Source organism: Panulirus ornatus, chromosome 3 (genome assembly GCF_036320965.1).
Source record: "Panulirus ornatus isolate Po-2019 chromosome 3, ASM3632096v1, whole genome shotgun sequence".
Classification (NCBI taxonomy): domain Eukaryota; kingdom Metazoa; phylum Arthropoda; class Malacostraca; order Decapoda; family Palinuridae; genus Panulirus; species Panulirus ornatus.
The window spans coordinates 56,018,415-56,028,531 of NC_092226.1; positions in this window are offsets into that span (position 1 = coordinate 56,018,415).

Genomic DNA, 10,117 nt, shown 5'->3' on the forward strand with positions numbered 1-10,117 from the left:
AACTGAACCTTTTACAGATAGAGCTAAACTGAAACTGCGAGAATGACACAGCACTTTTTTCATGGAGGAACGCTAGAAATTATAAGATTATATCGACTTTCCGCATCAGGTTCAGGAATAAACAAATACAAGTGAATACAGATGAAATCAAACAGCAACAGATCAGTGGGTCCTAACGAGGCTGTATGTGATGATGGAAGAGAACAGTGTGGATGGAGTTGAAAAAACGTTATGAAACGTTGTCATGAACCATCTTCGTAACATCATATAATCATCTGGTCACTGAGGTCTGGAAAGAATCAGCGTGCAATCTTTTTCCTCTGCCGCTCTCAGGGTGAACATGGCCACCACTATAAACCACCCTCTAATATCGGCCAGACTCATCTGGTTAGCGTGGCAATACCAATGGCTGGCCACTTGCCGTCTTGGGTCGTGTCGAGGGAGCAAGACTTCGTCGGCCTCACACACCTGTGGCTGCTAACCCTTGGTTGGTTGGTTGTTTGGGCTTTAGGCCTATCGACTGCCAGGGTCATTAAAGCCGTCAACGTAAGCTACATCCACCAACCGAAAAATCTTTAAGACCACACACACTATGCATGATGCCCATGCTAACCTTCTGAGTATAATGTACTGGGTAGCTCACGTAGGAAGGTTCAGTTTATGTAAGGATTGAAACGCTCTACTACATGGTAAACATCTTACTACTACATGGTAAACATATTATAACGTTTTATCGGTCTCAATTTTACTCTGCTTCCTTTTAACTTCAAAGTTAATCCACTTTTGAGCTTTACTAAGTATTTAGTACATGTACTTCATAAACATACCTATGTTGCCGTACGCGAATTATGAAATACACTCTGGTGCGGCTAGCCACCAAAGCTAGGGCCTGTGACTCGCGTCTGGCTGCTGCTTTCCACAGTTTCTGTGTGAAGACCAGCCACACGAGGATTGATTGTTATGGTACCTCCTCCTTCCCTCGAACAGCGAAGCAGCGGAACTCTCTCCGTCTTTCATCATCCCCATCCTCCTACAACCTCTCTACCGTTAAGTCAGGTCTGCTGACACCTGAAGATCTCTGGTTCATTTCTTCAATTTTTTTCTTACCCTGTTTCCGAGACCTGATATGTCCTATGACTGGAGCATAAACTGTCTGCGCCATGACGGCCATTACACTCACACTATCGTCTTGTTTCATGATGTACCCTGCAATGCTGAAGGTCTCGTCCACACTAGTTCTCAGATTCACACTTTCCAAAATTCAACACCATAAAGTAAGATGATAAGCCTGCATTTTATACCTCGACTTGGAAATTCCCTTGACACCTTCACTGTCCAGACATCTCGGTACGAATTAAATTTGATCTCACAAGACCTCTAGCCCGGTTGGAGTTACGCCGCACTACTTTCATTTTCATATGAACCCTTCCAATGTTGAGGCGCCGTGCTGGGGAAGGTGAGCGCGCGCTGGCCTGGGCCCTGTGGCGATAGTGTGGGGGATTTGTTTGCTGTACTGGTGTGGGAGCTGTGGTGGTCTGGTTTTTGTGATGGTGAGGATGTTGTGATGGTGAGGCAGCTGTGGTTGTGATATTTCTGCAGTGGTGAGGGAGTTGTGAAGATGAGACTGCTGTGGTTGCAAGGGTGTTTTGGTAGAAAATGCTGTGGTGATGATATTCCTGTGGTGTGGGTGTTTTGGTGGTCTGGTGACAGTTTTAGTGTCTTGCTGGCATCAACTATGTAAGTGTTGGTACTGTGGCGTAGCCGGTGTGGTAGTGTGCTACCATAGGAACTGTAAGGGTAAGGATGATGTGGCGAGGACTCTGGTACTGTGGTATTGTTAAGGGGTTGATGTGGGTAAAGTTCCAGCTGGGTGCGATGGTGGTGTGGACATTATGGTGTAAGAATGTAGTAGCATGGATGGTTTGGTGATACAGGATGTATAGCGGCCTTGGCTGTTATTTTGTCTGTAATGGAAGGTCTATTGTTAGATGTATGGTGTGCCCGTTTGGGTACGGTGGTTGTGTGGCTGATATGGTGTTGTGGTTGCTGTACTGAAGTAGGTGTTGGTATTAGTAGTGTGCCGGCGAGGGTGCTTTGGTCTTATGGTGACACTGGTGGTGTAGTGGCGTGGGTGGTGTGGTGGCATGTGACATGGATGCTCTCCTGGTGTGGGTGTTACGAATGAGGTTATGTAAATGTGGTTGTCGGTCAACCTTGGGTTGGTTGATCTAGCTAGTGTTCTTGTGGATATTGTAGAGTTGTGAGTGTCGTATTCACATTGATTTTGTATTGGTGTTTCTCTGTGGGTGTTGTAAAGTTATGAGTCTTGTGCTGACGTTTGTGATGTATTTGTGTAGGAGTTGTTGGAGGTGCGGTAGAACGTGTAGGTGGCTTGGTATGTTGGTGACGCGTGCGGTGCCTGGGTGAGGCGAGGGGACCTGGACAAAGCATGGCCGCCCATCTTTTTATACGTATCATGAAGGTAATGAGATGCATATTCTGCATGCCTCTTATCCTACGTCCCACCCTCTTCCACGCTCCCTCCCTCCGTCTGCTCCAGCTTTCCATGCTACTCCTGCCTCCCTCATCTCACCCTACTTCACCCATTTCCAATATGCTGTCCTCCTACAAGACTAAGTTCTTCAGGGGTCACTCGAGTAATTCTAATTTGCTCCCGAACGGTAGCAGGTTTCCCGGTCTGCCACACCTCGGGACAGCGGCATATATGGAAAAGCCAGATTCCTTCGACATGTCTAGCAGGTTTTTTTTTTTCTCTCCACCTGGTGATCTTAAGGGTTGGTGCAATTGTATTTAGATGTCTGTCATACACTAGATGAGCTCAGCGATAATATATTACATTAGCTGGGCTAAGCTGGAAAATACGAGTGAGGTCAGCGAAGTGTCTCTTTGGAAACCAGTGTGTTTTGTTGGCTGTCTTAAGTATGCAAGGTGTTAATGGTGTAGTGGAACTGGTTGGTAGGCTGCCTCGCCTCCGATACCAGCAAGTATTTGTGGTCTTTGTGGCGTGGGTGCATCTGTGCGTGCATATGTGTGTGCACCCATATGTGCATGGTGTATGATTACTATTTGTGGTTACCGATTGTGTTATACGGAGAAAGATTAACGCTGGTGTTGCCTTACCCTTTTCCCTTGTATATGTATATACAATATATATATATATATATATATATATATATATATATATATATATATATATATATATATATATATATATATATATATAAGAACAAAGTGCATATGAACGCACACCTTCATAGAACATACAAACCTCCAACAGCCAGGATCGAACCCGGTACCCCTATGAAACAGGCGGGAGCGCTACCGCTAGGCTATGATCGCCCCCGATGGGAAAAGTACTGGTGTAGACCCCGTTGCTCGCCAACGTGAGACGAAGGGTATTCGAGTACATAGTATTCGAATGGCCATTTCCCTATTAGGGGCGATCATAGCATAGCAGTAGCGCTCTCGCCTGTTGCACAAGGGTTCCTTGTTCGATCCTGGCTGTTAATGGTTTCTATGTGATATATACATACACACATATATATATATATATATATATATATATATATATATATATATATATATATATATATATATATATATATATATATGTATATGTATGTATGTTCAGTATGGTTGAGGGACAAGTCAACTGGGAGGTAAGTTTGAATGGAGAAAAAATGGAGGAAGTGAAATGTTTGAGATGTCTGGAAGCGGAAGTGAGTCACGGGGTGGGGGACGGAGCGAAGGTTCTAAGGGTGTTGAAAAATGTGTGGAGGGCGAGAACGTTATCTCAGAGAGCAAAAATGGGTAAGTTTGAAGAAATAGTGGTTCCAACAATATTATAAGGGTGTGCGGAGGAGGATGGATTTCTTGAAAATGAAATGTTTGAGGACAATATGTGGTGTGAGGTGGTTTGGTCGAGTAAGAAATGAAGGGGTAAGAGAGATGTGTGGCTATAAAATGAGTGTGGTTGAAAGAGCAAAAAGGGTGTATTGAAGTAGTTTGGACACATGGAGAGAATGAGTAAGGAAAGATTGACAAAGAGGATATATGTGTCAGAGGTGGAGGGAAAGAGATGCGGGAGACCTAATTGGAGGTGGAAGGATAGAGTGAAAAAGATTTTGAACCATCGGGGCCTGAACATGCAGGAGGGTGAAAGGCGTGCAAGGAATAGAGTGAATTGGAACTATGTGGAATACCGCGGTCGACGTGCTGTCAATGGATTGAACCAGGGCATTTGAAGCGTCTGGGGTAAATCATGGAAAGGTCTGTGGAGCCTGGACGTCAAAGGGAGCTGTGGTTTTGGTGCATTACACATGACAGCTAGAGACTGTGAACGAATGTGGCTTTTCTTGTCTCTTCCTAGTGCTACCTCGTGCGCGCTCGGTGGGGGGGGGGATGATATTTCATGTGTAGCGGGATGGCGACGAGAATGGATGAAGGCAGCAAGTATGAATATGTACATGTGTATGTATGTATATGTCTGTGTATGTATATGTAACTTTCTAAAAGGGAAAACAGAAGAAGGAGTCACGCGGGGAGTGCTTATCCTCATCGAAAGCTCAAATAGGGATGTCTATATGTGTGTGGATGTAACCAAGATGAGAAAAAAGGAGAGATACGTAGTATGTTTGGGAATGTCTTGGGAGTAAAAGTAGGGGTTAGTGAGAGGACAAGAGCAAGGGAAGGAGTAGCACTACTCCTGAAACAGGAGTGGTGGGAGTATGTGACCGAGTGTAAGAAAGTAAACTGGGTAGAACTGAAAGTGGATGGAGAGAGATGGGTGATAATTGGTGCATATGCACCTTGATATGAGAAGAAAGATCATGAGAGGCAAGTGTTTTGGGAGCAGCTGAGTGAGTGTGTTAGTAGTTTTGATGCACGAGACCGGGTTATAGTGATGGATGATTTGAATGCACAGGTGAGTAATGTGGCAGTTGAGGGAATAATTGGTGTACATGGGTGTTCAGTGTTGTAATTGGAAATAGTGAAGAGCTTGTAGATTTATGTGCTGAAAAATGACTGATGATTGGGAATACCTGGTTTGTAAAGAGAGATACTCATAAGTATACGTATGTAAGTAGGAGAGATGGCCAGAGAGCGTTATTCGATTACGTGTTAATTGATAGGCGCGCGAGAGAGAGACTTTTGGATGTTAATGTGCTGAGAGGTGCAACTGGAGGGATGTCTGATCATTATCTTGTGGAGGCGAAGGTGAAGATTTGTAGAGGTTTTCAGAAAAGAAGAAAGATTGTTGGGGTAAAGAGACTGGTGAGAGAAAGTGAGCTTGGTAAGGAGACTTGTGTGAGGAAATGCCAGGAGTACAGAATGGAAAAAGGTGGGAACAAAGGACGTAAGGGGAATGGGGGAGGAATGGGATGTATTTAGGGAAGCATTAATGGCTTGCGCAAAAGATGCTTGTGGCATGAGAGGCGTGGGAGGTGGGCAAATTAGAAAGGGTAGTGAGTGGTGGGATGAAGAAGTAAGATTATTAGTGAAAGAGAAGAAAGAGACATTTGGACGATTTTTGCAGAGAAATAATGCAAATGAGTGGGAGATGTATAAAAGAAAGAGGCAGGAGGTCAAGAGAAAGGTGCAAGAGGTGAAAAAGAGGGCAAATGAGAGTTTGGGTGAGAGTATCATTAAATTTTAGGGAGAATAAAAAGATGTTTTAGAAGGAGGTAAATATAGTGCGTAAGATAAGGGAACAAATGGGAACTTCTGTGAAGGGGGCAAATGGGGAGGTGATAACAAGTAGTGGTGCTGTGAAAAGGAGATGGAGTGAGCATTTTGAAGATTTGTTGAATGTGTTTGAATGATAGAGTGGCAGAGGGTTAAGGAGCATAATTTGGTAAACAGAGAAGAGGTAGTAAAAGCTTTGCGGAAGATGAAAGTCGGCAAGGCAGCGGGTTTGGATGGTATTGCAGTGGAATTTATTGAAAAGGGAGTGACTGTATTGTTGACTGGTTGTTAAGGTTATTTAATGTATGTATGACTCATGGTGAGGTGCTTGAGGACTGGCGGAATGCTTGCATAGTGCCATTGTACAAAGGCAAAGGGGATAAAAGTGAGTGCTCAAATTACAGAGGTATTAGTTTATTGAGTATTCTTGGGAAATTACACGGGAGGGTATTGATTGAGAGGGTGAAGGCATGTACAGAGCATCAGATTGGGGAAGAGCAGTGTGGTTTCAGAAGTGGTGGAGGATGTGCGGATCAGGTGTTTGCTTTGAAGAATGTATGCGAGAAATACTTAGAAAAGCAAATGGATTTGTATGTAGCATTTATGGATCTGGAGAAGGCATATGATAGAGTTAATAGAGATGCTCTGTGGAAGGTATTAAGAATATATGGTGTGGGAGTTGTTGGAAGAAGTGAAAAGTTTTTATCGAGGATGTAAGGCATGTGTACTTATAGGAAGAGGGGAAAGTGATTGGTTCTTAGTGAATGTAAGTTTGTGTCAGGGGTGTGTGATGTCTCCATGGCTGTTTCATTTGTTAATGGACTGGGTTGTTAGGGAGGTGAATGCAACAGTTTTGGAAAATGTTGTGGATGAGAGAGCTTGGGAAGTGAGTCAGTTGTTGTTCGCTGATGATACAGCGCTGGTGGCTGAATCGTGTGAGAAACTGCAGAAGCTGTTGACTGAGTTTGGTAAAGTGCGTGAAAGAAGAAAGCTGAGAGTAAATGTGAATAAAAGCAAGATTATTAGGTACAGTAGGGTTGAGGGACAAGTCAATTGGGAGGTAATTTTGAATGGAAAAAACTGGAGGAAGTGAAGTGTTTTAGATATCTGGGAGTGGATTTGGCAGCGGATGGAACCATGGAAGCGGAAGTGAATCATAGGGTGGGGGAGGGAGCGAAAGTTCTGGAAGCGTTGAAGAATGTTGGTAAATGTGAATAAAAGCAAGATTATTAGGTACAGTAGGGTTGAGGGACAAGTCAATTGGGAGGTAATTTTGAATGGAAAAAACTGGAGGAAGTGAAGTGTTTTAGATATCTGGGAGTGGATTTGGCAGCGGATGGAACCATGGAAGCGGAAGTGAATCATAGGGTGGGGGAGGGGGCGAAAGTTCTGGAAGCGTTGAAGAATGTGTGGAAGTCGAGAACCTTATCTCGGAAAGCAAAAATGGGTGTGTTTGAAGGAATAGTAGTTCCAACAATGTTATATGGTTGCAAGGCGTGGGCTATAGATAGAGTTTTGCCGAGGAGTGTGGGTGTACTGGAAATGAGATGTTTGAGGACAATATGTGGTGTGAGGTGGTTTGATCGAGTAAGTAATAATAGGGTAAGAAAAATGTGTGGTAATAAAAACAGTGTGGTTGAAAGAGCAGAGGAAGGTGTTTTGAAATGGTTTGGTCACATAGAGAGAATGAGTGAGGAAAGATTGACCCAGAGGATATACGTGTCAGAGGTGGAGGGAACGAGGAGAAGTGGGAGACCAAATTGGAGATGGAAAGATGGAGTGAAAAAGATTTTGAGTGATCGGGGCCTGAACATGCAGGAGGGTGAAAGGCGTACAAGGAATAGAGTGAATTGGAACGATTTGGTATACCGGGTCGACGTGCTGGCAATGGATTGAACCAGGGCATGTGAAGCGTCTGGGGTAAACCATGGAAAGTTTTGTGGGGCCTGGATGTGGAAAGGGAGCTGTGGTTTCGGTGCACTATACATGGCAGCTAGAGACTGAGTGTCAACGAATGTGGCCTTTGTTTTCTTTTCCTAGCGCTACCTCGTGCACGTGCGGGGGGAGGGTGTTGTTATTTTATGTGTGGTGGGGTGGTGATGGGAATGAAAAAGGCAGACAGTATGAATTATGTACATGTATATATATGTGTATGTCTGTGTGTGTATATATATGTATACGTTGAGATGTATAGGTATGTATATTTGCGTGTGTGGACGTGTATGTATATTCATGTGTATGTGAGTGGGTTGGGCCATTCTTTCGTCTGTTTCCTTGCACTATCTAGCTAACGCGGGAGACAGCGACAAAGTAAAGAAATTATATAAATAGATACGTTGAAATGTATAGTATGTATACTCTTAGCTTTCTTCTCTCAACACACTTTACCAATCTCAGTCACCAATTTCTGCAGTTTCTCACCCGAATCGGGAAAGAGCGCTGTATCATCAGCGAACAACAACTGATTCACTTCCCAAGCCCTCTCATCCACAACAGACTGCATAGTTGCCCCTCTCCAAAATTCTTGCATTCACCTCCCTAACCACCCCATCCATAAACAAATTAGATATATTGCTATGAGTCCATGGGAAAATGAAACACAAGTTCCCAAGTGCCCTTTCGTGTAATGATCACATCATCAGGGGCGATACAAGAAAGCAATATAACAGTCAGTTCATATAGTTGATCACTCTCTCTATTATGATCCTTTCTAATTTATATATATATACATATATATATATATATATATATATATATATATATATATATATATATATATATATATATATATATATATATATATATATATATATATATATATATATATATGTATATATATATGCACTTGAATGCAATTCAAAGATTTTCCAGCTTGTCCCCTTTATGATCTTCTTTAAGATGTGGATATGGCAACAGGTTAGGTACATTAAAGACCCCTCAATCTCTCTCTCACACAGATTCCTGCAGGTTATATCCTGCTAGATAATAATCATATCAAGGTTTCTTTCACCATGTCACATCCTCGTTAATTTACATTTTCTTCGAATGAATTTGGCAATTGTCTAGGTTCCCTTATAAGTTCCTGTTTCCCTCGTGACACGAGCATCCAGTCCAACTGGCAAGACATTTACACAGATGAAGAGGAGCAGTGGTTCCAGGGATGAGTACTGCTGCATGCCACTGGTAACCCCAACCTATTTTAAGAAGGCTTCTCGTACATGCGTCCTTATTGCCTTCCTTAAGGGAAATCTTTCTATTCATCGAAAGAATCTCATCTAGTTTCTTTACCAACCTCCTTTGTGGTGAAGTGTCAAATACTTTCTTGAAATCCAGTTATACAAAGTCTGTCCAGCTTCATATGATGTGTTAATTGCAGCTCACTCTCCCATAAAAGTCTTTGAGGTTTTTTGTGTGTGATCTTTCTCTAAATCCGTATTGTCATTTAGTTTGTTTCTCCGCAAGTTGTCACGCATTTTATTTTTCTGGTTATCTTTTCCGTATTTTCTAACTTTTCATCTAATATAAACTTCCCTGATTGTTCAGTGTGAGTGTGTGTTTGTGATTGCTATCTTTGTGTCAATGGAAGGAAGGCTTACCATCTTGTTGCCTCATCTCTTATCATGTGTATATGTATTATCCCTTTACTCTTATGAATATACAACCCTACTCCCCCCGCTTCCCTCCTGCTTAATCTATGAACCCATGAACAACTAGTCTCGAAGGAAGGATGAACACCTGGAATTGGCTGTCGGCCGACTGACGCGCCCTGGATTTGAGCCCTGGTTGGCCCGTGCATGAATCATAGCCAACGTCGCTAACCACTTCACCACGGAAGTCCGTGTGTGTGTGAGTGTAATCACCAGTTTGTACGGCATGGGATGGGAGTTGAAATTTATTTACCTCAGCCAAGATTTTGCCATGAGGCAGGAGGAGTGCCCACCGCTCACAGCAAGAAAATCTTGAATTAAGAATAAAGTCATATGAGTTATATGTCGTCGAGTTTTACGTGTAAGATGGTGAGAGTGTATTCAATTGTCCACTGAATACAAGTAACCCATGTGCATGTGAGGAAGAAAGAAAAGACATCATCTCTAGTCAGAGAAGGAAATTTAACAACCACTGTTTTGGCTCACTGCTCCGTCGTCACTAACACTCACTTTGTATATGATTTATGTAGGTACGTGTTCGTATTGTCTGGGGAGGGAATTAGATAATTGTGGGGCCCCATCTTTTGAATCATCTTTACAAATTATACAACTGTTTGAATTTCTTTGTCTTGTTCACATTTACTGTATCTACATGTAAGTGTGTGTGTGTGTGTGTGTGTGTGTGTGTGTGTGTGTGTGTGTGTGTGTGTGTGTGTGTGTGTGTGCTGGCACATTAATGTGAATATGTGTGGATATGCGTGCAT